This window comes from Balaenoptera borealis (assembly GCF_965194805.1).
Source record: "Balaenoptera borealis genome assembly, contig: HAP1_SCAFFOLD_801, whole genome shotgun sequence".
NCBI lineage: Eukaryota > Metazoa > Chordata > Mammalia > Artiodactyla > Balaenopteridae > Balaenoptera > Balaenoptera borealis.
Genome location: NW_028123400.1, coordinates 120,249 through 148,141, shown reverse-complemented (window position 1 = coordinate 148,141; position 27,893 = coordinate 120,249). Strand labels below are relative to the sequence as shown.

Here is a 27,893-nt window from a genome sequence, read left to right as displayed (position 1 = left end):
GCTTGAAACAAGTGTGTGGACCGTGTCCGCGGAGTACACCTCGCTGCACAGGTAGCCATAGGACTGGGCGTCGTAGCTTCCTGCCAGGTGGCCGAAGGTCGCAGGCAGGTGGGTCCCTGGGACACACGCGGAGAGGCTCCTGCCCGGCCCCCTGGCCGCTCCGTGCCCCTTCCCCAGAGCCCAGAGCTTGGGGCCTCAAAGCAGCCCTGTCTGAGTCCCCTGCCACTAGAGGGAGTATTGGCCCAACACTTCTAGAAAACGGGGACCTTGCGGGCAACTCAGTGGAGGGACACAAATCAATCTTTGCCGACTTTCTGCTGAAGCTCACGAGGGTTCACCCCTAAGCCTCTTACAGGGACAGCTGCCCGAGGCTCCGAGGGATGAGTCAGGGCTCGCCCTCCAGCACGGGGAGAGCGCGGGTTAAAGCGCTCACGAGGGAGTGAACTGCGTCTCCGCACCGACACGCTCGGGCAAACCTCGTCGACGCGTTCCGTCCGGGGTATGAAGCCCTCTCCTGCCTCTTCCAGGCTCTCCAGAAAGCACGTGCAGATACGCCCAGCCCACCCTCGGACTCCGCGGGCCACAGCTGGAGGGACCAGCCCAGGAACCCAGGCAGGAAGAGGCCAGAGGTCAGCGAGCCTCGACCAGAGCCCGTCAGTCGGTCCCCCTTCACACACCACCAGAGGATCCTCTTGACCTGGGCAGTAGCCGCCAACCGACCGCTAAGGTGGGCCCGGCGTGCGCTTGGCTACCTGGCATGGCTGGGACCCCGAGGATCTCCTGGCAGAGGCGGGCATTGTCCTAGGCCGGGTCCGAGGGCGTCTGCGTGTGCAGGGCCTGGTCCACCTTGGCCAGGACGATCTGGCGCAGGTTGAAGAGGCCTGGAGGGCGGGAGGAAGGAGACGGGGGCGCTGGCACTGTGTCCAGGCCGCGCTTTCCAGCCGGGCGGTCCGGGAGCCCCTTTCCTTTCCCTCGGCCCGGCCGCACGGGGGTTGGCCAGCCGGGACTTGATGAGCTTGTCCAGCAGCTCCTGGGGGACGGCGCTGCTCGTGCCCCGCCGAGACTGGCAGCAGCGCCAGGGCTTCACAGGGCGCGGCGCTCCCGGCCCCAGAGCCTACCCTCTGGTTCTCATCCCCGGCTGTCACCAGAGTCGCAGGCAACGTGCCCTTCTTTTCGTTTGTCTTTTTTCCGGCCCTCGACCACGCAAAGGTGTGAAGCCCTGCCACTCGCTGCCACGTGGATGCACCGTGAGAACACGGTGCTCAGCGAGAGAAGTCAGACACAGAAGGACACACAGGGTGTGACCCCACTGAGGGGAAACGTCCAGAACAGGTAGATCCACAGAGTCAGAGTGGGTTCCTGGTTGTCAGGGACAGGGGAGGGGAGGGAATGATAACTAAGGGCGTGAGGGACCTTTTTGGGGTGAGGGAAATGTTCCAGAACAGAGCAGTAGTGACGGCTGCACAGCTCAGTAAAGTGTCCCCACGCGCTCCGGTTGCAGTCTGTGAGAGCATCGCTCTCAGGACGAAGGGCTGACTGCAGGAAGACTGAACGAGCACTGGGTCCTGGGCCCAGACGCTCATCTGGGGACCCCCCCCCACATTGGGAAGTCACTGGGACTTGCTGAGCCTCCACCGAGACTGGCAGCAGCCCCAGGGCCTCACAGGGCGTGGTGCTCCCGGCCCCAGAGCCTAACCTCTGGTTCTCATCACCGCCTGTCACCAGCCTTGCATGCAACGTTCCTTTCTTCTATTTTGTCTTTTTTAAAGGCAACTCTTGAATACCTGTATTTAACATTGCAGGGAACCAGTCCTGACTCCTTGATCTGGGACTTCCAGCCTCCAGAGTCTCGAGGACATCCACTTCCGTTGTTTACGCGCCCAGTGCGTGGGGTTTGATGATGGAAACTGACACCGAGGGCGTCTCCTCGTGCGGGGTGACATCAGCGGAAGAATCCCGTGGCGAGGGCCTGCCTGAGGACCACAGGAGAGCCCGGGCCCTCCCCGCCCCCTGCCTTCAGCCCCTCGCCCGCACCCTCCTGGGAGCGGAGCTGGTGCATCGCTTGCCAGAACTCATGGAAGTAGGTCTCCAGCTCATCATGCTGGAACAGGGAGGGCGGGTTGGGCGTAGGCTTGGTGAAGTTGGCCACCATGGCCGCGATGGCAATCTGGCGCCTCCCGTCCTGCTGCAGGCAGCCCGGCTGCAGGCCAAAGCAGGCCATGTGCCCGGACTTCCCTTCCCTGGGGAGGGACGCGGGTGAGGCCCCGCTACCACAGAGGAGCCCCGGCCCACGGCCGACAGGTTCCCCCACGCATGCACCGAGGGTAGAGGTCCAGGTAGAACTTGCTGATGGATGACCTTGCCCGAGGCCGCGTCCCGGACCGTGTAGAGCCTCACATCTTCATCTTCGTGACGCATGTTGGCGCCTTCCTCCAGGTCGAAGGTCAGCCCCAGCAGCTCCTGGGAGATGCCCAGCCGCCCGCGCGTGACCACCTGCATGGGGAAGGACTCATTGAGCAGGTACTGGTCCACGTGGTAGCGCGTCTCCTCCCCCTGGTTCATGTAGTAGCGCAGGTCCTAGACGTTGATGAGCCCGTCAAAGTGCAGGCCCCGCCTCTGGCACTCAGCCTTCTTTAGCTCCAGGATCACGGCCGCTCCTGCTCCCCGAGGGGCTTCAGCTTCTGGGCCAGCTCATCTGCGGGCGGAGGGGAGAGGCTCAGCTATGTCCCTGTGGCAGCCGCCCAGCCGCCCCCCACCCCACGCCCCTCGAGGCAGAATGAAGGGTTGGGGAAGGCGACCCCCAAGGGCTGACACAGTGGGGTCTCAGGCAGCACCACGTCCAGTCAAGGTCCACCTGACCCCCGTCCCCACTGGGACTCGGGGAGGCGGGGTTACCTAGGAAAGTGGCCACCACCTGGCTGGTCTTGGCCATGTTCATCTCCAGCACAGAGTCGGCACGCGTGCTGAATCCCAGCAGGCGGGACTTCTGAGCCTGCAGCCTTACCAGCTCCCCGAGGATCGCGCAGTTCTCCTGGAACCCAGAGACAGCCAGCGCTGGGGACCGTGGGCCACGCCCTCCCCACAGGCCCCGGGCCAGGTCTCTGTGGGTGGGAGGGCTCTCAGGCCACTGGCGGGCACAGCCAAACCCCCTCCCTCCTCCTCCTGGCCTGGATTTCTAGACACTTTGGTGCTGTCCTAACATGTGGTCTTTATGAACACAGGTCCTTTTGGAACCAGAAACGGCGTGAACCATGATGAGCTCTAAGGCCAAGGGCAGGAAGAAATGTGACCAGGCTCTCCAGGAGCCACCCAGGGGCCTCCCCGGGCTCAACAATACAAACTTGGCTGCCGTGCAGACAGCAGCTCATCCCCACGGCGCCCGAACAGCCAGCCCCTGGACGGCGAGAGACCTGTTGCTGCAGGTGCCCCGTGGTTGGCTGGTGAGGCCTGGCCCCAGGCGTACGCCACCTTCTCTGGGGCCACCTCTCTGGGTCTGCGGTGGGGTTCTCCTGGGAGCCCCCAGTCACCACAGGACCAACGTGGCCTGTCTGCAGCCCAAGAAGGTGGGGACACAGGTCTGTCCCCCGTGGACATCACCCGCGAGGCCGAGCAAGCACCAGTGGTGTCTGCGGGGAAGATGAAGGGCTCATGCACAGCCCCCATCTACTGAAGATGCTAAACGGGAGAAGCACAGACTGCAGCCACATGCGGTATGGACCAAACGCAAGTGTCCTTGCAGGAACCGATGTCTGAATGTCGAGGCTGTTCCCGGGCCACAGTGAGAAGGCCCAGGCCCCACGCAAGGCACAGAGAGGGGATGGGGGGAACATCTGCGAATCTGAGCTCATCGGGCATCACCCCAGAAGGAGAGGGAGAGAGCCAGAAGGAGATACGGAGGGAGAGGGAGAGAGAGGGAGGTACAGACGTCTCTCCTTTCCCTGGGGGTTCTCTAGTGCAGCCAAGCCTGAAAACCACTGCATTTCGGGAGATGGGTCCTCGTGGAAAAGTTAAATAGTAGCTCATGGCATTATCGACACATATTAAAATGGCCCCAAATCTTGGGGAGTCAGGGAGGGGAGCTGGCGGCTGCCTCGTAAAGGAGGAGAGATTGGGCGTCAGAGGAGGTGCCTGCCTCCACCACCTCCGCCGCCGCTGCCCCCCCCCAGGGCCCCGCAGACTTCATCTCCCAGCTGTGGTCCTGGGCTGGAAGGCAGCGGGGAGGTCAGGCCGTCCCAAGCATCAACGTTGACTTCAGGGCTGATCTGAAAGGCGCCTGGTGTTTGTTGAAGCAGAAAAAAGAGAAAGCAGTGGGCAGAGGATGGGAGGGGGAGGGAGCCCCCATCAGCCCTTCTCCCTGTCTCCCTCTCTGTCCCCCTCCCTCCCTCCCTCCCTCTACCTCCCTGCCTCTCACTCTCCCTCCATCTCTCCCTCTGCCTCTCTCCCTCCCTCTCTCCCTCCCTCTCTCCCTGTCCCTCTTCCCCTGTCCTGTCCCTCTCTCCCTCCCTCCATCCCTGTCTCTCTTTCCCTGTCCCTCTCTCCCTCTCCCTCTATCCGTCCCCCCTCCCTTTCCCCGTTTCCATCTCCCTCTCTGCCTCCCTCTTTCCCTGTCCCTGTTTCCCTGCTCTGCTCTCCCTCTCCCTCTCCCTCTTTCCCTCTCCCTCTCTCCCTGTCCCCCTTTCCCTGTCCCTGTTTCCCTGTTCCGCTCTTCCTATACCTCATTCCCTCTCCCTCTCTCCCTCTCGTGCTCCCTCTCCCTCTCCCTCTCCCTCCACCTCCTTCCCTCTCCAGAGAGGGAAGGAGGTGGAGGGAGAGGGACAGGGAGCAGGAGAGGGAGGGGGGAGAGGGAGAGAGGGATAGAGGGAGGGAGAGGGACAGGGAGCAGGAGAGGGAGGGGGAAGAGGGAGAGAGTGATAGAGGGAGGGAGGGAAAGACAAAGACATCTCTCCCTCCCTCCCTCTATCCCTCTCTCCCTCCCTCTCTCCCTCCCTCTCTCCCTCTTCCTCGCTCCCTCTCCTCCCTCTCCCTCCGTCTCTCCATCTCCCTCACTCCCTCCCAGAGACAGAGAGACGAAGAGGCAGAGACAAGGGAGAGGGAGAGAGGGAGAGGGAGAGAGAGGGGGAGAGAGGGAGAGACGGAGAGAGGGAGAGAGAGAGAGAGGTCTCTTCCTCCCTTTCCCTCTCTCCTCCTTCTCTCCCTCTCTCCCACTCTCCCTCTTCCCTCTCCCTCCCTCCCCCCTCCCTCTCTCCCTCTCCCCCTCTCCCTCGTCTCTCCCTCTCCCTCCATCTCTCCCTCTCTGGGAGGGAGTGAGGGAGAGGGAGAGACAGAGGGAGGGAGAGGGTGAGACAGAGGGAGGGAGAGGGAGGGAGGAAGGGAAAGGGCGAGGGAGGGAGAGGGAAGGAGGACAAGACGTCTCTCCCTCTCCGTCTCCCTCCCCCTCCCTCTCTCCCTCTCCCTCCCTTCCTCTCCCTCTCCCTCTCCTAGAGGGAGGGAGGGAGAGGGAGAGACAGAGGGAGAGGAGAGGTGGAGTCGGAGAAGGAGGTAGGGAGAGGGAGAAGGCGAGAGGGTGCCTGCTTCCCTCTCTGTCTCCCTCCCTCCCTCCCTCCCTCTCCGTGTCCCTGTCTCCCCCCTCTCCCTCTCCCTCTCCCTCTGTCTCTCCCTCTCTGGGAGGGAGAGAGGGAGAGGGAGAAGGAGGGAAAGTGATGGAGGGAGGGAGAGGGAGAGAAGGAGGGGAGAGGGAGGGAGGAAGAGAGCTCTCCCTCTCTCCCCCCTCTCTCTCCCCCTCCCTCTCTCCCTCTCCCCCTCTCCCTTGTCTTTGCCTCTCCCTCCGTCTCTCCCTCTCTGAGAGGGAGTGAGGGAGACGGAGAGACGGAGGGAGAGGGAAAGGGAGGAGAGGGAGGGAGGCAGAGGGAGGGAGGGAGGGAGAGACGTCTCCTCCTTCCCTCTCCTCCCTCTTCTCCCTCTCCCTCTCCCTCTCCCTCCAACTCTCCCGCTCCCTCCATCTCTCCATCTCCCTCACTCCCTCCCAGAGGGAGAGACGGAGGGAGAGGCAGAGACAGGGGAGAGGGAGAGAGGAAGAGGGAGAGAGGGGGGAGAGAGGGAGAGGGAGAGAGGGGGAGGGAGAGAAGGAGAGGGAAAGAGGAGAGGGAAGAGGGAGAGGAAAGAGGCAGAGGAAAGAGGCAGAGGGAAGAGGGAGAGGAAGAGGGAAGAGGGAGAGAGGAGAGAGGGAGATAGGGAGAGGAAAGAGAGAGGGAGAGGGAGGGAGAGGGAGAGAGGGAGGGAGAGAGGAAGAGACAGAGGGAGAGACAGAGAGGGAGTGGGAAAGAGGTAGAGGGAGAGCGGAACAGGGAAAGAGGTACAGGGAGAGAGGGAGGCAGAGAGGGAGGAGAGGAAGCAGGGAGAAAAGAGAGAAAGAACACACCGTCTACATTTCTGTCAAATGACACCGGGGATCCTTACACAACCAGGAGAAAGTAACACAGGGAGGCTCTTTCTCAGCTGGAACTGGAACTGCAGACGGGGCCAAACACCACCAGGCTGGCCACACGTGTCCAGCCGCCGCTCCAGCCCCATCAGCCGTGAGTCCGGTCACCAGGGCTCTGAGTGTCTGCTCCAGGGAGCTGGGGTTCACCCTCTCACCCGGGAGGCCGGGCCAAGAGAGCAGGGCCCCGGGCTGGACACATAGGGGAAAACGCATCCCCACAGGACAGCTTGTGCGAGCAGATTCAGCTACCAGATTCTAGAGGCCCGGGACCACCCTGTGGCCCGTGAAACCCAGGAGCCACGAGGGTCTTGCAACGTGATTCCTGTCCGTTGGACTGTAAAGTTTGTGTAGGGAATCTTGGAAACAGTGGTAACAAGGCTGAATTGGAACGAGCTTTAGGCTATTATGGACCACTCTGAAGTGTGTGGGGTGCTAAAAACCCTCCCGGCTTCGCTCTCGTTGAATGTGAAGATCCCCGAGATGCAGCCGATGCTGTCCGAGAACTAGATGGGAGAACACTATGTGGCTGCCGAGTAAGAGTGGACCTGTCGAATGGGGAAAAGAGAAGTCGAAATCGTGACCGCCTCCTTCTTGGGGTCGTCGCCCTCGAGATGATTATGGGAGGAGGAGTCCTCCACCTCCCACACATCTCCAAGATGGAGAGCCTTCTCCGTCAGCCAGAGCAGGTCCCTTTCTAGATATAGGAGAAGAGAGAGATCCCTGTCCCAAGAGAGAAATCACAAGCCGTCCCGATCTTTCTCTAGGTCTCCTAGCCGATCTAGGTCAGATGAAAGGAAATAGAAGACCACTTTGCAAGAGGAGTGGTGTACAGGCAATAACTTCATTTGGCAGGAGTATGTACAGAAAATTCAAGTTTTGTTTGAGACTTCCGAAGCTTGGTGCACTTTTTAAATGTTTTAGTTGTTCACATTTGTTTGTCTCTTGGGACAGTGACACATAAAGGTGTCATTCTCTATGGTTTGAAATGGGTCCTGGGAGGCATGTAATATGAAGAATTGTTACCTTACAATGTTCCCTTAAGCAAAATTGAACTTGCTTTGAATTTTTGGTCTTGCCTAGACTGATAATAAAACTCTAACTCCTGCCCACCTAAAGTGTGATGTTTACTATTATGGAAACAACACTGGCAAACATTGAAAAGACTTTCTGTAGCTGGGATATGGTATGCAGCTGTAGTTAAGCAAGCAGTCTTTAAAAGGTGCTGTGAACCCAAGCCAGCAGGTAAAAATGAAAGCCGCACCCTTACCCTAGATTAGAGGTTTAAAAATTCCACTAGTCTTCACACCGGACAAGAGATTGTCCAGGGAGTTTAAAATCTAAGAAGTTTCAAGGAAGTTAGTTTACCTTTGAGTTAGGTCATACGTCCCCTCTGTGATTGCTGTACATGAATACATAGCTCTTTGTAATATTTTTTGGAAATTTGAGATTATCAAGATACCAATGTCCTGCCAGATTAAGAGTATATTGTAGAGCTGAACTTTGAGTTACTGTGCAATTTTTTTTTTCATGCTGTCATTTGTAATATGTTTTGTGAGAATCCTTGGGATTAACGTTTTGGTTGCAAAAGAAAAAAAGAAAAGAAAAGAATCCGCCTGCCAATGCAGGGGACACAGGTTCAAGCCCTGGTCCGGGAAGATCCCAGGTGCCGCAGATCAACTAAGCCCGTGGGCCACAACTACTGAGCCTGCACTCTAGATCCTGGGAGCCAGAACTACTGAGCCCCCGTGCCACAACTACAGAAGCCCACACGCAACGAAGACCCAACGCAGCAAGAAAAAAAAGACAATACTGGCCAGGTGATCAAGGGTAAAATCGTTTGTCATAAGTCCCGTTGATGGTGTGTATCCTTGATGTGACCTGAGGAGAATGGCATTTTTATCTCTGTCTGGGTCTTCCGCCCCAAACCCCATAACTCCAGACCAACCATAAGAAAACATCAGAAAACAAACAGACTAACAAATTGAGGGACAAAACACCTGACCAGTCCTCCTCAAAACTTTCAAGGTATCAAAACCCAGCGACGTCTGAGAAATGTCACAGCCCAGAGGAGACTGGGACAGAAAAAGGATGTTAGGGGAACACTAGGGAAATTCTAATAAAGTGTGGACTTTAGTTAATAACAATGTATCCATCTTGGTTCCTTAGTTGGATAAACATGTCACACTAAGGTACTAATGAGTTGGAAATAGGGGTACTGGGTCAGGGTCCACGGCACTCTGTACACTCTGTACAGATCTTTGCAACTTTTTTGTAACTCTAAGCTCTTGTAAAATTAAGCGAGTACTGAACAGAGCTAAGAATGTTATTTCCCTGATTTGAACATGCCTGAGTTTCTTTTCATGGTCACATTTTTGCTATTTGGATGTGTCTTGGAATCAGTAGCAAAGGAGAGTTGCCAGCCCCTGGGAAGATGTGGGTGGTTCGCAGGTGGCTTGCTCTGGAGCTGAAGACCACGGTGGGAAGTCTGCAGCCTCGGGCTGCACTTAGAAACATGGGAGGGGATGGGCCAGCTCAGTTAGGGATGGAACCTATAAATAAAACTTTTTTCTTTTCCGTTATGGCTTATCACAGGATACTGAATATAGTTCCCTGTGCTAGACAGTAGGACGTTGTAGTTTATCCATCCTATATTTAATAGTTTGCATCTGCTAACCCCAAACTCCCAATCCAACCCTCCCTCACTGTTTCTCCCCCTTGGCAACCACAAGTCTGTTCTCTATGTCTGTGAGTCTGTTTTTGTTTTGTAGACGCGTTCATTTGTGTCGTATTTTAGATTTCACATATAAGTGAGATCATATGATATTTGTCTTTCTCTTCTGACTTACTTCACTTAGTATGATAATCTCTAGGTCCATCCACGTTGCTGCAAATAGCATTATTTCATTCTTTTTATGGCTGAATAATATTCCATTGTATATATGTACCACATCTTCTTTATCCATTCATCCATCAGTTGACATTTAGGTAGCTTCCATGTCTTGGCTACTGTAAATAGTGCTGCAATGAACGTTGGGGTGCATGTATCTTTCTTTCTTTCTTCTATCCTTCTTCCTTTCTTCCTTTCTTTCTTTCTCTCTCTCTCTTTCTCTTTCTTTCTTTCTTTCTTTCTTTCTCTCTATTTCTCTCTTTCTCTCTTTCTTTCTTTCTTTTTTCTTTCTTCTTTTATTGTCACACGGCATGTGAGATCTTAGTTCCCTGACCAGAGATGGAACCCACGCCCCCTGCACTGGAAGCATGGATTCTTAACCACTGGACCACCAGGGAAATGCCAGGGGTGTATGTATAGTTTTGAATTAGAGTTTTCTCCGGATCTATGCCCGGGAGTGGAATTGTGGAACCCTATGGCAGCTGTATCTGTTCCTGCACGCCTCACATCAACCACCTGCACTCCAATCCTTGCTCTCAACGTCATCTTTGGGGAACCCAACCTGCGACAGGGACCTTGACAAGAAGAAATGGCTCAGGGAAAAGCTACCTGCACGGGGAGGAGATAGAGACCATCGCCCCTGGGGTGCGGAGGGGAGAGTGGGTGCAGAGGTTTGTCATTTCACCCCTGATACTCATCTCAGCCCTCGTGGCTGCCCCACTCTAGGTCACCTCGGGATACAGAGGTGACCCGGTTAGAGTCCCTGCCTGTGCAGGAATCGGGGCACCAGCGGGTCTGAATAATATTAGTGCAGGGTCTCCCCCGTGGCACTGGGGTTATTCGGGGCGGGTCATCCTCTGCTGAGGGCCCCTCCTGGGCACTGTGTGGGGTTTAGCAGCATCCCTGGCCTCACCCATTTGATTCCAGGGGCCCTCCCTCCCAGTTGTGACAACCACAGATTTTCCCCACACATCACGGAAGAACTGGGTGAGGCGGGGGCAGGATGGCTCTGGGCGAGGACAGCTGTGTTGAAGCAACCAGCCTGGCCCAGGGCAAGGTCTGCCCCAATCCCGTCAGCGCCTGCATTTAGAACTGCCCCTTTCCTCTCCCACCTCCCCTGCCCTGCAGTGGTCTCCGAGACATCATCCCCATGTAATAAATCACACCTTCTCAGTTTACTGTTTGCTGCCCTCGCTAGAACGTGAGCTCTTTGAGGACAGGGATGCTGTTATGTCCCCAGCACCTAGAAGAGTGTCTGCTGTGTAGTAGATGCTTCATAAATACTTGCTGAATAAAGGAGTTGAATAAAGGGATGAGTGGATGAATGAATGAAGGTTACAATGGAAGGAGGGGGGAGATTCCCTTTCTGGCTCTCGGGGGTTGGGAGATCAAGTGAAAGATCTGTCCTAAATAGGCTGACCAGCCTTCTGGGGTTCCCCGGGACTGAGAGTTTCCCCAGAGTTCCAGCGCTCAAACCTGAGCGGTCCTGGGCAAACTGGGGGCGGGTGTTGGTCACCCTATCTAAACACAGTAACAATTCCAGCTGCAATAGCAATGGCCAATGACCTCTACGGTCTTATTGACCATGCACAGTTCTCTACCTGGCGGGGAAGGGTGGGCCGGGATTGGAATTCTGGTGATCCAGGGCGGGTGAGGGCACACCCCGGGCTTGTGGAGGGGAGTCCAGGAAGGTTCTGGAGGAAGTGACAGTGACACAGGAGGGAGGGAGGAGTCTAAGGAAGAACATCCCACATGACAACCTGTGCCAATGGCCCTGGGCCCAAGGTCACACCTGACCAGGGCTTGCTTTTTTTTTTTTCTAATTTACTTTTCCCCACATGGATATGCAATTGTCCTAATGCCATTTATTGAAAACTCCTTAATTTCCCCACTTTCTATCATATCAAGTTCTCATATATCTGTTTCTGGATCTTTTTTCTATACCATAGAGCTATACGTCCCATCCTTGCACCACTAGGGCTGTTTCATCACTATAACTTTATTTATTCATTTTGTTTTGGCCGTGCTGTGTGGCATGTGGGATCTTATGTCCCTGACCAGGGATCGAACCCGCGTCCCCTGCAGTGGAAGCTCGGAGTCTTAATCACTGGACCTCCAGGGAAGTCCCCAGGGCTTGCTTTGACATCCATGGAATGGTGGCAGGTGGGCACGGGGAGCAGCTGTCTGTGAGCCATCCTGGGTAGAAATGCAGGGTGGAGGGGAGGACAGATGGAGCTGGAGGGGAAGAAGCGGAGGAGGGAGGGAGGAAGGGAGGGAGGCCGGGCGAGAGACAGACAGAGAGTTTCCAGAGACAATAGCTCTGGCCGTGTCCTAGGGCATGAAAGCTGAAAATAGCTCCTAGTGCCGGGAGCCTTGGAGCCGGAGGCTGGGAGCCAGGGTGACTGGCTCTCCTCCCTGGTGTGTGTGTGTTGCGGGGGGGTGGGTGGCTCTGGGCTTCTCAGGCTGGGAATGGGGTGCACAGAGCAGGAACGGAGCAGGGACCCTTCTCTCTGGAACCTCGTGGGCCATCCTCAGCTCACAAAGCTGAGCCACTCCTTGCCCTACGAGTGGGGGGCTTATCCTCCCTGTCCCCTGGATCATACCCCCTCACACACAACTTCCCCGTGTGTGTTCCCAGCAACCAAGAGAATCTGTTTTTAAAAGATTTGGGGGAGGGGGGTAACCATACAAACAAGAGCAGAATGGATACTTTTTCAGGATATGAATGGCTCTGTGTAAGCCCACCCCCAGGGTAACCACAGTCCTGACCTCTAACACTCTTGAGGAGTCAGCCTTGGTCTGGGCTTGCGGACCCACGGAAGCTTCCTCATTCCCTCCTTCAGGTCCCGACTCTCCCTCGGCGTCTTTGTGAGAAGCACCCGGGGAAGTGGGACTGCTAGGCTGTACTGCTGCTAGAACTCCACCTGGGCTCCACCAGGCTCCAGCCCCCCGCCCTGTCCACCTAACTGACCCTGAGGCACCTCAACTGGTAGGAGCAGCATCACCTTCCCTCCTGGGACTCGTGATACTTAAGGGAGACACCGAAAGACAAGCCTTTGGCTCCCTGGCTGGCAAAGAGCAGGTACTCAATTGTCATAAGTGTCCGTATCAGTGAGGGTTCTCCAGACAAACAGAATCCATATGGGGTGTGTGTGTATATACACACACACGTACATATGTACAAGCATACAAAAATATACAGCTGTGTACATATGCAGTATGCGTACACACATATACACATATAGTATATACAATACACACATACATATATACACACATATAAAATGCAGTTTGTATATATACAGTATGTATACACACATATACACACAATATAGACAATACACACATACATATACACTATACATACACACATATAAAATGCATAGTTTGTATACAGTATGTACACATACGTATAACATATGCAATATACACACCTAGGTACATATATAGCATACGTATATACACACATACAAAGATATTTAGGTGTGCATATAGACAGTATACATACATACACATATAATATATGCAATACATACACGTACATACATATAGACACACATATACACCTACATATAAAAGCATATAGCATAAAAATATATATGTACTGTATATAGAAATTCATCGTATATATACATACATATATCATATATATAAGATATATACACATACATATATACAATGTGTACACACACACCCCTATATGTAAATATGCGCATGTACATACACATATAAATTCATACGCAAGTGTGTATATAATAGTATATTCATATATACATATAATACCTAGAAACATATTGGGGGGGAGGTGTCACGGTACGTCAAGGGCGGGAGTCGAACCCGCCACCCCAGGCCCCGAGGGGTCTCCCCGGGTCTCCACTTCGGGCCGGTGGGTGTGGCCGGGGGGGCAGCTGAAGACGTGCGTGCGTGCTTGCGTGCGTACGTGCGTGCGTTCTTACGTGCGTACGTGCGTGCGTGGGGGCGGGTCCACGGGGCGGGAGGCGCTCGCCGCGAGTGAGTGGTTCAGCTGGGCCCCGGCTCATTGTGCTTGCCTCACGCCGGCCCCAGTTGGCAGCAGCGCTGGAGGCCCCGGGCCTGTGACCACAAAGAGGGAGCCGGGGGCCGGACGGGAGCAGGCCGGCGGCGGCGGCGGCGGCGCCGGCTGAGGCCCAGGCCAGGCTCCCTCCCCTCAGCCTCCCGCCCGCCCGCCCGCCTGTCCCGCCCCCGCCGGCGGCGCCCCGCCCCTCCCCCAACCGCCAGACTAGCCTGGTGCGGGGGCCGCGCGCGAAAACGTGGGGGAGAAGCTGAGGCTGGAGTCGCCCGTGGTGGCCGAGCCCGCCGTCTACCCATGGCTGCTGCTGGTCTACGTGAGTGCTGCCCGTCCCCTCTTCCCGGACCTCCACCTCTCTTCCCCCACGGCGCGCGCTGAGCCCACCGAGTAACGGAGCGACTCGAGTCGCCAGACCCTCTTTGGAGCCCCCCTTCCCGCCCTGCCTGGTTCTCCGCGGCCGTTTCCAGCCCCCGCGCGCAGGGTGGGCAGAGGGGAGCCGGGGCCGGCCGGGGCCACAGACTCGGCAGCGGGGACCCCGCGCTTCCGAGGGGCGCCCGAGCCGGTCTGCCGTTGGCCCTGTAGGGCTGGGGACCCAGGTCCGCCCCCCCGCCCCCCGGCCTGGACTGCCGGCGGGCTTGCCCTTCCATACTTTATGATCTGACACGTCGGGTTTCTTTTTCCTGGCCAGCTTTACCATTACCTGACCAGCTTTCCCAGCATCCCCTGATAATGTGTTAGATATTCAAGTTTTAGGGCCCGGTCCCAGCCCTATGGAATCAGCAACTCTGGTGGGGCTCAGTGATCTCTGTTACAACAGGCCCTCCAGATGATTTTTATTCACCTTAAAGTTTGAAAATATCTGCATTGTCAGCTGGCCGAAGCGTCCACCAGCAGGTGAAGGGGAGTGGCGCCTGGAAAAGATAGGGACTAGCCAAGGTAAGTACAGTAGCATTTGCCATGGTAGTAATGGAGAATGCCTTTTCTCCACTGGTTGGCACAGACTAGTATCTGGGAGCAGTGGCAGGGTTATTTAGGATGCTTTACATTGCAGTGTAGAGTGACCGCTGTCCTGGTTTGCCAGGGACTTCCCCTGTGTGAGCACTTAAAATCTCATCCTGGCAAACCCCTTAGCCTTGGGTTTGATAAACTTAGGGAATAACATGAAATTTAGGGGAAACATGATCTAGGTTTTGGGCAAGTCACAAGTGCTAATTAAAGCTAAGCAAGTATGGACAACATCTAGCCTTCTTTACCCCTTTGCGGGGAGGTAAATCTTGATTGGGTGAGAGGACTTATTGTTAAGAGATCTTTGTAGAAACATCCCCTTCTGCTTAGTCCGCTGGTTCTCCGTTCTGGCTAGACATTGGCATCGTCTGAGGAGAGTTAAAAGGATTGTATTGGTCTAGCATGACCAACCGTCGGTGTGAGGGTTTTTAAAAAGTGCTTCAGAGGATTCTAATGTGCAGCCAAATTTAGGTGCCACTGCTTAAGCTTTTGAACCGCTGCTACGTATTTTCACCTCATCTTGCTGTGAGAATATCCAACTGTAGTTGAGGTTTGTTGTTTTTCTTTTTCTTTTTTTAACTGTCTTATTATAAGATTTACTGTCTTAAATAAGATTGAATGGACAGAAAATCCTGCTAGTCCATCTGGTATAGCTGGATACCCAGAGTAATATCGTTAAGATATGTACCATTTAAGTATTGTGACTGGCCTTTTAAAAATTAACATATGCATTAAATTAGTATTGATAGTATAGATCTCTTTCGAAGTTGTCATGTTGGGGAGCTATACCTCTAATCTGCTGCCATTGCTAAATATCTGGACACCTCTTACTAGGAATTGCTTTTAAAAATCTTTAGGGATTAAAACCAAGATTGCTGTATTATTTGTACTGGGACCACAAAAACCTCACAGAGTTCCCCCGCTGTACCTTCTACCCCCATCTCTAACCCTTGGCAACTTCTAATCTGTTCTCCATCTCCACAGTTTTGTTATTTTAAGAATAATATGTAAACATAATCATGAATTACTTAATCTTCGGAGATTGGCTTTTAAAAACTTTTCCCTCGGCATCATTCCCTTGAAGTTCATTTCAATTTTTGCATATATTAATAATTTGTTCCTTGTTGTTGCTCGGTAGTATTCTATCATAAGATTTTATCACAATCTGTTTCAACATTCACCCATTGAAAGACATTTGGGGAGTTGCCAGTTTGTGGCTATTAGAAATAAAACTGCTATGAACATTTATGTGTAAGTTTCTGTGGGAACTTCATTAAGTTTTTGTTTCTTTTGGATAAATGCTCAAGAGTACAATTACTGCATTGTAGGGTGAATCTACTTTTAGGATTAAAAGAGACTGTCAAGCTGTTTCTCAGAGTGGCTAAACCATTTTATTTTCCCACCAGTGATGTGATATAATTTTTCTACGTACTCGCTAGCATTTGATGTTGTCACTATACTTTAATTTTAGTTATTCTCTGATATCTCATTATGGTCTTAATTTGCATTTCCCTGATGGCTAACGATGTTGAACATCTTTTCATGTGCTTCTTTGCCATGTGTTTATTCTCTTCCATGAAATGTCTGTTCCTGTCTTCTGCCTATTCTCTAGTTGGATTTTTTTAAGTTGTTTGGAGAGTTCTTTGTATATTATAGATACAAGTCATTTGTCTCCTATGGGATTTTCAAATATGTTTTCCCACTGTGTAATTTGAGTTTTCATCCACTTAAAAGGATCTTCTATGAAGCATCTTTAACTCATTTTGATGAGATCCAATTGATCAGTTTTTGCTTTTATTGATCATACTTTCGGTGTCAAGTCTAAGAATTATTCACCTAGTTCTAGATGCCAAAGATTTTCTCCTATTTTTTTTTTCTAAAAATGTCCTGCTTTTACATTTAAGATTATGATCCACTTTGATTTAATTTTTGTGTAAGATGTGTAAGGTTTAGGTTAAGGTTCATTGTTTGTTTGTTTGTTTTTGTCGAGGGATGTCCAACTGTTTCAGTACCATTTTTTGAAAAGTCTATTCTTCCTTGATAGCTTTTGCACTGCTGTCAAAACCAAGTTAAATGTATTTGTGTCAGTCTATTGCTGGGTTCTCTGTTCCATTCCATTGATCTATGTATCTACCCTCCATCACTACTGCGAAATCTTGAAATTGGGTAGATTAATTCCTCCCATTTTAATCTTCCTTTACAAATTGTTTTAGCTATTCTTCAGCCTCTTCCTACCATATAAATCTTAGAATAAGCTTGTCTATATCCACAAAAACCTTGAGGGCATTTTAAGAGTAATTGTGTTAAGCCTCTTAACTTGGGGAGAATTGACAGCTTTATTATGTTGTGTTTTCTAATCCGTGAACAAGGTATGTCTCCCTCTTTGTTTGGGACTTTTAAAATTTTCTTCATCAGCATTTTGTAATTTTCAGTATAGAGGTCCTATAAATGTCTTATTGGGCTTCTATTTAAGTATTTATTTAGGTCAGTTGTAAATGGCATCACATATTTTTATTTAAGCTTCTACACATTTGTTATTAATATATAATTTGATAAAATTGTGTGGATCTTGTACTCTAAAACATTTACAAACTAATATTATTTCTCAAGCTTTATGTGGATTCCTTGGTATTTTCTCCATTTAGATTATCATCTCATCTTCAGATATAGACAGTTTTAGTTTTCCTTATTCAATATAATAGGATATATTACTATTCAACATTCAGGAGGATATATTCCTTCCTATTCAACATAGTAGGAATAGTTCTTTCATCTTTTAAATAAACTTTTTAAAAATTTAACTTTTAAATTTATCTATTTATTTATTTTTGCTTTATTTTCTTACTAGAACCCCCAGTAATATATTTAATAAAAGTGGTGAGAGCAGATATCGGTGCCTTGTTTCTGATCTTACAGAGAAAGCGTTCAGTCTTTCACAGTTAAATATAATGTCGGTATAGGTTGTTTGTAGATCATCTTTATGAGTTTCTGTATGTTCCTTTTCTATTCCTAGTTTGCTTGGAGTTTCTTTTCTTCTTTTTTTTTTAAATCATGAATGGGATTGGATTTTGTCAAATGCTTTCTCTGCATTAATGATTAGGATCACATGACTTTTCCCCCTTAATCTATTGGATATGGTAGATTACATTGTTTGATTTTCAAATATTTAACCAACTTTGCATAACTGGAATAAATACCACTTGGTCATGGTATATTATTCTTTTTATATATTTCTGGAGTTAATTTGCTAATATTTGGCTGAAGATTTTTACAGCCAATTTCATAAAAAATACTGGCCTGTAGTTTTCTTCTTTCTATACTATCCCAGTCTGGTTTTGGTATCAAGGTAATACTGGCTTCATAAAATTAATTAGGAACTGTTCCCTCTACTTCTGTTTCTTATCAAGTCATGTAAAATTGGTGTTAATTCTTTAAGTCTTGGGTAAAAGTGAAACATCTAAGCCTGAATATTTCTTTTGGGAGTTTTTAAATGAAAAATCAGTGTTTCTCATAGTTACAGGAAAATTGAGATTGTCTCTTTCATCTTGGCTGAGTTTTGGTAGTTTTGGGTGTAGACGCATTGGTCCATTTCATCCACATTTTTGAATTTATAGTGTAGACTTGTTCATAATAACTTGTCCCTTATTAACCTGCAGGATATGTCATGGTATCCTTGGTTGCATTTCTGATATCTGTGATTTGTGCCATCTCTCTTTTTATCTTGATCAGTCTTGCTACATCTTTCTTGATGAGATTGTTTATTTTGAAGAACCAGCCTTTTGTTTCATTGATTTCCTCCCCCCCCCCATTTTCCTGTTTTCAGTTTCATGGATTTTTGTTTCATCTTTATTATTTCCTTCTTTCTGCTTGTTTAGTGTTTTTTCCTCTTCCGTTTTTACTATTTTAATATAGAAAATTAGACTATTTCTTTGAAATATTTTCTTTCCCAATTTAGTGCTATAGACTTCCCTTTCAGCATTGCTTTCACTTCATTCCACAAACGTTGATCTGTTATATCTCCATTTTCTTTTATTCTATGCATTTAAAAATTTTTCCTTGACTTTTTACCCATGAGTTATTTGGAATTGTGATGTTTAGTTTTCATGTGATTGAAGATTTTCCTGTTGTCTTTCTGTTATTGATTTCTAGTCTGGTTCCATTATGGCTAGAGAACATACTCTCTATGATTTTAATTCTTTTAAATCTGCTAATGTTTTTTTTTATCACCCAGTGTATGGTATATGAGTGAATGTTCCATGGACACTTGAATATGTATTCTGCTTTTATTGAGTGTGTTCTTTAAATGTCAGTTATATCCTGTTGATTGATGATGTTTTCAGTTCTTCCATACCCTTGCTGATTTTTCTCTCTGGGAGTTCTATAAATTGCTGTGTTGAAGTCTCAAATAATAATTGTGGATTTGAAATTCTCTCCTTTTACCTTTTTCAGTGTTTGCTTCATGTGTTTTGAAGTTCTGTTGTTTGGTGCACACACATTTAGTATCACTAGGTCATCTAGGTGGATTATTCCTGTTATCTTTATGTAATGACCCTCTTTGCCCCTAATAATTTCCTTTGCTCTGAAATCTACTTTATCTGATATTAATATAGCCATTCCTGCTTTTTCTGATGAATGTTCACATGATATACCTTTTTCATCCTTTTACTTTGAACTACCTATATCATGATGTTTAAAGTAAGCTTCTTATAGACAGTATAGAGTTGGATCATGCTTGTGATTTTTTCATCTACTCTTCCAATCTCTGTCTTTGACTTGGTTATTTAGATCGTTTACAGTTAATGTAATTATTGCTATGTTAAAGATTAGGTCTACCATTTTATTTTTTGTTTTGTCTTTTACCTTAGTTTCTCAATCCTGTGTTTCTCTTATTTTGCCTTCTTGTGGGTTACTTAAACATTTTTTGGTAAGTCCATTTTAATCTAATTTATTTATAATCATTTGTGTATACTGTTTGTATAGTTTTCTTAGTGGTTGCTTTTGGCCTTACACTATACATATGTAACTTATCATAGCCTACTGGAATCTGTCTTTTATTACTTCAAGTGAAGTTTCAAAATTTTACTTCCATTTAGGTCTCTTAATAGTCCCCAGTTTTAAAGTATGATTTTCTGTAGTATTTCCTTTATATACATTGAGAACCACATCAGACGGTGTCATAATTTTTGCTTTGACCATCATAGGGAATTTAAGAAACTCATGAGGCTAATGATAGTCTCTTATATTTATCCCACTTGTTTTCACCCATTCCATTGTTCGCCTTTTCTTTCTGAAGTTGCCAGTCTTCTGTTATTGTTTTTTATGTTTTCATAACAGTAGGTGATATCTGGGCTTTCCAGTGCCATTGGATATGAGTTTCAGGAAACACTGAGCCTGGCTCACTTAATGCTACTGAGTTGGAGGGTTTGTATACGTTGGGCCTGTTGGCACAGCAGATGCTAGCAGATTAGACTAATGCTGATGGGACTAGTGCCACAGGAGGATGCATTCCCATTCAGGCTACGCTGCTGCTACAGTAGATCAAATCCCCCTCTACCCCAAGTGTGGGGCAGTGACCTGCTGCTGTCACTGCTTCTTTATTAGGCTGCTTTCGCCTCAGGTGTGTGGTGGGATCCCTTGGAAGCTGCTGCTGCTGTGAATCACAGGGTTAAATTCATTTTAGAAATACTTAAATATAAATATATAGCCTGGCTCTTGTAGGACCTCTGTATTTGTTTTTTATTGCTTTCATACGAATTACCGCAAATTGAGTGACTCAAAACATCGTAAATTTATTACCTTACAAGTCTGACATTGGTCTCAGTTGAGTAAAGTAAAAGTGTTGGCAGGATCGACAGATGAATGGATAAAGCTGTGGCACATATATACAATGGACTATTACTCAGCCATAAAAAGAAATGAAATTGAGTTATTTGTAGTGAGGTGGATTGACCTAGAGACTGTCATACAGAGTGAAGTAAGTCAGAAAGAGAAAAACAAATACCGTATGCTAACACATATATATGGAATCTAAAAAAAAAGAAAAAAAATGGTTATGAAGAACCTAGGGGCAGGACAGGAATAAAGACTCAGCCATAGAGAATGGACTTGAGGACACAGGGAGGGGGAAGGGTAATCTGGGGTGAAGTCAGAGAGTGGCATGGACATATATACACTACCAAATGTAAACTAGATAGCTAGTGGGAAGCAGCCACAAAGCACAGGGAGTGGAATCCTGCAGTGTTTGCTGATGGTCATTTGACTGGTGTGAGCTGAAACCTTTTTGACGTTGGATTTGCATGTGGCTAATAATTCCTTATACTGAGCTTTAGGCATGTCCTTTTTTTTCTTTTCCTTTTTTTTTTAAAGAGTGACTACAACTTCCCTCTTCATATTGACGTCTTGAAAAATTTGTCATGTGTTGAATTTCCTTGCCTATTCCCTACCCCAGGGCATTTTTTGAGGGCAGGCGTCATTTACAGCCCAGCAGTCCTTGTGACTATTAAGCTACCATTAGCACTGGGTTTAAAGCTGCTGTTGTGGGAAAGAGCCACAAGGTGGCAGCATTATTTCGTTCTCAACTCTTGTTACTAGGGCAACAGAGTCTTCCTGGAGGTAGTGTTCCAAGGTTGTAAATTAGAGTGGAATGTGCTGGGACAAGCCCCCAGAAGTTTATGTCTCCTTACTTATGTTTGCTTTTTAAATTTAATTTCTATTTCTTATCGGAGTAAATTTGATTAGAGTGTTGTGATTGTTTGGCTGTACAGAATCTGCTCAATGATTCATGCATATGTCTGTTCATCTTCGGATCCTGTTACCATGTATGTTATTACAGAATGTTGAGTAGACCTCCCTTGGTATTTGGTAGGTGTTTTGTCATTATATATTTTCTATGTATTAGTGATTATATAATTCATATAGTTTATATGTTATATGTTTATATACATTTAACATACATTAATCTATGTATGTTAGCCCCTTAGTCCTAAATTATCCATCCTCCCACCTTTCATTTTGGTTAACCATTAGTTTGTTTTATAAGTCTGTGAGTGTCTTTTTCTGTGGAAATATGTTCATTGGTAGCAATCTTAGGATAACATGTATAAATGATATCATAGGATATTTGTCATTCCTTTTTGACTGACTTAACCTAATATGATTATTTCTAGGCTCATCTGTAGTCCTGTAAACGGCATTGTTCATTTTTTTCCCGAGGCTACTATTCCATTCGGTACGTATACCACTTCTTCTTTGTCCATGTATCTGTTGATGGGCATTTTGTTTGCTTCCATGTCTTGCCTATTGTAAATACTGCTGCAATACACGATTTTCCATCCCGTGTCTTTTGGATTCTGGCTTTCACAGGTGACAGGCCCAATAGTGGGCCTTCCAGATCATATGGTGACTCACTTTTTACCTTTAAACACACTGCCATTCTGTTCCTATTATTGGCTGTTACCAGTTTACATCCCACTTAGACCGAGAGGTTATGCTGTTCTCCACAACTTCTTCAACATCTATTGTTTGTTGACTTTTTGCTGATGGTCATTCTGACTGGTGTGAGGTGATACCTTTGTGTAGATTGGGTTTCCATGCGTCTGACAATTCCTGATGTTTTGCGTTTATCAATGTCCTTTTCATTTTTTTTTAAAGATTGAGCTAAACTTACAACTTCTAATTGCCTTCTTGAAAAATTTGCCGCGTTTGGATTTTTTGGCCATTCCCTGCCCCAGGATATTTTTTGAGGGCATGAGTCATTTACAGCCCTGCAGTCCTTGTGAATATTAGTGACCATTAGCAGTAGATTTGAGCTGCTGTTTGAGGAAACGGCCTTAGGGTGGGAAGACTTCTACGTTGCCAACTCTGCTTGCTAGGGAAACAGAACCTTGCTGCAAGTTGTGCTTTTAGGTTGCAGATTAGAGTGGAATGTGCCAGGACAAACCCCCATAAGTTTTAGCCTCCTTAATTCTTGTCTGTGTCTTTAAGTTGTAGTTTTTATCAGAGCAAACTTGATTGAAAAATGTCTTTTTTTCTAGGTGTACAGAATCTTGTTCATTTACACATATACATATATCTATTGATCTTTGGGTTCTTTTCCATGTAGGTTATTACAGAGTGTTGAGTAGACCACTCTTGGTATTCCATAGGTCTTTGGGGATTATATATTTTATACGTATTAGTATATGTGTGTTAACCCCAATATCCTAATTTATCCATTCCTCACACCTTTTCTTTGGCTTAACCATAAGTTTGTCTTCTCAATCTGAGATTGCCTTTCTCTGTGGAAATATGTTCATTTTTATGAATTTTCAGATAACATAAGTGATATCAAAAGGCATTTGTCTTTCGCATTCTGATTTACTTCACGTTGTGTGATTATCTCTAGGCTCATGTGTGGTGCTGCATATGCCATTCTTTTACTTTTTTTCGTGACTTATATTCCATTCTGTCTATATACCACTTCTTCTTTGTCCATTCATCTGTTTATGGACCTTTTTTTTGCTTCCATATCTTGGCTATTTCAATATTGCTGCAGTGCACATTTGCCTGCCTCTGTCTTTCCGATTCTGGTGGCCTTAGGTTATAGGCCCAAAAGGTGCCCTGCCGCATCATATGGTAGCTGAATTTTTACCTTTTAAAGCAGCTCCATTCAGTTTGTGTTAGTGCTGTTACCACTTTACATCCCACCAGCAGCTAGAAGGTACACAGTTCTCTAAAAGCCCTTCAGCATTTATAGTTTGTAGACTTTTTGCTGATGGTCATTTGACTGGTGTGAGCTGAAACCTTTTTGGACGTTGGATTTGCATATGGCTAAGAATTCCTTATAGTGAACTTTAGGCATGTCCTTTTTTTTCTTTTCCTTTTTTTTTTAAAGAGTGACTACACCTTCCCTCTTCATATTGAGTTCTTGAAAAATTTGTCATGTGTTGAATTTCCTTGCCTATGCCCTACCCCAGGGCATTTTTTGAGGGCAGGCGTCATTTACAGTTTTTTTTTTAAATTTAATTTATTTTATTTTTTATTTTATTTTATTTTTGGCTGTGTTGGGTCTTCATTGCTGCGCACTGGCTTCCTCTAGTTGCGGTGAGCAGGGGCTACTCTTTGTTACAGTGCGCAGGCCTCTCATTGTGGTGGCTTCTCTTATTGTGGAGCACGGGCTCTAGGGTGCGCGGGCTTCAGTAGTTGTGGCACGCGGGCTCAGTAGTTGTGGCTCGCGGGCTCTAGAGCGCAGTCTCAGTAGTTGTGGCGCACAGGCTTAGTTGCTCCGCGGCATGTGGGATCTTCCGGGACCAGGGCTCGAACCCGTGTCCCCTGCGTTGGCAGGCGGATTCGTAACCACTGTGCCACCAGGGAAGGCCAAGAAGGTGTTTTTTAACGTGTAATTTGAGCAAGTGGTTCCGTGTTATTAACATGCCCGGGGCGGGGTGGGGGGTCGGTGTGACAGGCCTGCCCTCCTCTGCAGGTCTAGTTCCAGTCTCTGAAAGGCATTGAGGATTCTGTTTGAGGATTCTGTCTTCCTTTGTGTTTTCTGCTCCCCACGCTCCCTCCTGTAACCCCTTTCTGCCATCCCCACTCCCCCCACCCCCCCAGTCACACGTTGCAAACCCCAGACCCGTTTTTTCCGTTGTGATTAAACCGTCACCTGAAGCCGCCTCCAGGAGCCTCTGATCTGAACCCCCTAGTGGCATTAACGTGGCCCTCGTGCTATTAACTTCAGCCTCACAGACTTTCCCCGCTGAGAACAGCTTTGCTGGGCACTGAGGGTCTGTGACTTTTATCTCAGTTAGGCCGTTAAAAAACTGAAACATGGTTTAGATAAATAAATAACTCCTCCTTCCCTTCCTCCTGGCTCTGAGCTTGGAGCTGGTGAGCTGTCTGGGGAGAAGGTCACGGGATGGGGGCTGGGGGATGGGGAGAGAGGACAAGGTAACCGTGCCTGACACGGATCTGTAACTACACGTGGACAGAGCTCTATACTGAACGTGTCTGGTCCCTCCTTTGCTCCGAGGCGTTCCCGTTTTCTGGTTGGTGTGAGGGGTGGGGCAGAGTGGAAGGTGGACCAAGGTTGCAGTAGCTTTGTCTGACTCTAGGTCTGTGACATCCCCCTTCAAGCACATCCCTCTTCCCCACTGTCTCCCCATCTCTTCCCTCCGCCCCTTTCCGTGACTGTCTCCGTGTGTTTCCACCTTGTTGCTTTTCTGTGGTCCCTCTGTTTCTCTTTCACCCTCTACCTGTCTCCGCCTTTTGTCTCCTTCCGAACCTTCCAGCATCCCCTGTGCTGCGGTTGGCGCATGGTTTGGGGGATCGCCCTCCAACGCGGGCTGCAGGCGACTTGTCAGACTGCTTTGTGAAACCAAAAAATGTAGAAATCTTTCATTTCCTTGGCCTCTGAGGCTTCGCTGGGGTGGCGGGCAATTGGCAGGCCTGTCGGCTACACCCCACACTGGTCGTTGTTTCATATTCTTAGCTATAAAAGTGGGGATACAAATGGTACCTGCTTCATAAGGCCGTAGTGAGGATCCAGCAGGAAGTGGATGCGAAGCCCTGAGCACAGTGATTGATTCTCAGCAGATGCTCAATGAATGAAATCTCTTAAATGAAATCGTTTATTATAAAAATGTTTAGTCCGGGGTAAAAGTGGACCAGAACAATGAGCCCCCATGCATATACATCAGCCAGATTCGGTATGTTTCAACATTTTGTGTACCTGCTTTGTCCATCCCCTCTTCTTGTGGTTGCCGGAATATTTTAAAGCAATTAGCAAACCCCTCGTAGCATTTCAGCCCTATGTGCGTCTCTAAAAAATCTGAATGTTTTCTCATACAACCTTAAGACCTTTATGCCAACCAATGAAAATGATGATTCTTACTTTAATACTGAGTCCATATTCAGGTTTTTCTGATTAACTTTAAAATGTCCTTTTACTCTTGTGTTTTTTGAATCAGGATCCAAATATTGTTCTTGTATTGTAATTGGTAATAACATCCCATTAATCCAGAACAGCCCCCCACCCCACCCCCACCCCCACCCCCAGGTAATTGACGTATTGAAGAAACTGGGCCGGCTGTAGAGTGTTCCACATTCTGGATTTCTCTGTTTGCTTTTTCGTGGTGTCATTTAAATTGCACTTCTGCTTCCTAAATTTCCTATGAGCTGAAAGCCAGCTCCAACAGCTGGATTAGCGTGTTAGGTTCGGACTTTGTAGCAAGAGGCACATGACACGTAGGGGCCGCTCTGCCGTCCGTCACTTCTCTAAAGTGGGCTCAGGTGCGCTCAGCTCTCCGGCTCCTCACTCAGCTGTCATCTGCCATTCGTTTCATTTTCACTGACGATCTCTGCATAAATCGATTATTTTATTAGGAAGTTAGGAAGCGGTGAGTTTGCTAATCATGCCATTCCTTCCACGTTGACTGCTTTTTACTCATCCACTTGCGCTATATATTTGCCTGTAAAGACAGTCAGGTGCGGTTGGCAGATTTCTGCGACGTCTCCCGTGACTTTTAAAAGCCTCCAGGGGTTACTCCCAGGGGTAACCCGCTGAAAGAGATTTTGCAGATATAATTAAGGTTGTGTTCTGGGTGGGTTGAATTTGCTCACACCAGCCCTTTAAAAGCAGAGAATGTCCTCAGGCCGGCAGCAGAAGTCAGAGAGATTGAAGCAGGAGAAAGGTGGGACGCACCCTTGGCAACTTTGCAGGTGGAGGGGGCCCCATGAGAAGGATTGTGAGTGTGTCGAGGAGCTGAGGGTGACCCCTCCTCCTTGGCAGGCAGCAAGGGAACGGGGACCTCAGTCCTACAGCCCTCGGACCTGCATTCTGCCAACAGCATGAATGAGTTTGGGAGCAGATTCCTCCCTGGAGCCTCTAGATAAGAACCCAGGTTGCCAGCACCTTGATTCTGGCTTTGTGAGCCCCTAGGCAGAAAACCCAGCAGAGCCAGCCAGGACTTCTGACCTCCAGAACTGGGAGGTATTTATTAGCGGTGTTTTTAAGTCACTGAGTTTGTGGGTGTTTGTTACACAGCAATAGAAGACTAATAGAGCAGGATCAATGCTTAACTTCTTTGTTTTTAATTGCCGGTTTCCAGAATAAAAAAGGTTAAGTAAATGACAGCTGCCTTTATCTTCCTCATCCTAACATAGAAACCATACGTCTTAACGGACACCAATGAAGTGGATTCCTAATTTGCTGTCAGTAAAACTTACTCATTTAGAGATTGACAAGTGTCCTGGGTTTGGCTCATTGAAAGAATGGTTTTAAAGGGATACTGGTTATCAAATAGACAGTAAAATCAATTTGTCGGTTAAAATCAATTTGTATGGTTAAGATGTTTTGCTACCATTTTCTTCTGTGATATACTGAAATAATTTCATCATATGCAAGTGGGGCACATAACATTTGATAAATTCCATCTGTCTGTTGACAATCTACTCACTTCTCTGACTGCATACCCTCTCCTGTTAGAGAAGGATGTTTCCGATTATAAGGAGACTCCAAAATAGATGCTTAATTCATAAAGTATGCAAATGTTACTCTCATATATAAAGAACATCATGGTTAAAGTACTATGACGTCACATCATTATTGCCATGGAAGACATTTCATTTTCTCACACTGACTTCAGAGCTTAATCCAGAGTCTGAATATTGATCTTTTTGAATTCGTGTGAGAATTGGTGTCTTTGAAACATGGTTTTGGTCAAAACAAAATTTTGCAACTTTTACTCTTTGAAAAACAGCTTTATCGAGGCATGCTATTACATGTTATAAAATTCACTCACTATGAGTGTAAATTTGATGAGTTTTAGTAAACTCTGAGTTGTGCAGCCAGCACCACAGTCTAATTTTAAAACATTTCCATGTGTCAAAGAGACCCCCTGTGCCCACTTGTAGTCACTTCCTGCTCCCATCCCCAGGCAACCAATAATCTGCTTTCTGTCTCTATAGTAATTTTCCTTTTCTGAACATTTCATATGAGTGGAATCTTACAGGTTGTAGACTGTTTGTCTTTTGCACATGGCTTCTTTCATTTAACACCAGGTTTTGGAGGTTGATCCACGTTGTGTGTTCCGGTCTCTCGTTCCCTTTTGTTGCTGAATAATATTCCATTACGTGGATAGACCACATTTTGTTTATCCCTTCGCCAGTTGATGGACATTTGAATTATTCCCACTTTTGGTCTATTACAAACGATGCTGCTGTGTTCACATTCACGTACAAGTGTGGATGTATGTTTTCATTTCTCCTGGGTATGTAACTAGGAGTGGAATTGCTGGGCTGTATGGTGAATTCATGTTTAACTTTCTAAGGAATCACTAGTTGCTTTCTAAATTATACTACATTTACATTCTCACCATCATTTTATGAGAGTTCCAGGTTTGCCATAGCCTCATCAACACTTGCTTTTGTCGTTGATTCTAGCCTTCCTAGTGGGTGTGAAGTGGTGCTTCATTGGGGTCTTGATTTGCATTTCCCTA

General features: G+C 47.8%; 1 long non-coding RNA gene and 1 pseudogene across 3 annotated transcripts in view; both read left to right on the top strand.

Annotated features, from left to right (window-relative positions):
- The window catches only part of LOC309621667, a 311,127-nt gene that overhangs the window by 172,171 nt on the left and 111,063 nt on the right, over positions 1-27,893 (top strand). Inside the window, exon 1 of one of the 2 annotated variants that reach the window (XR_014240139.1) lies at positions 20,605-21,649. The exons of the other annotated variant lie outside the window; for it this stretch is intronic. This is a non-coding gene — a long non-coding RNA (uncharacterized lncRNA). Of the gene's footprint in view, positions 1-20,604; positions 21,650-27,893 lie in introns of those variants that run through there. 2 annotated transcript variants of the gene reach the window in all.
- Positions 6,796-7,282, top strand: LOC309621668 (serine/arginine-rich splicing factor 3 pseudogene; annotated as a pseudogene). The gene has a single exon. The product of its transcript is annotated as a serine/arginine-rich splicing factor 3 pseudogene (transcript).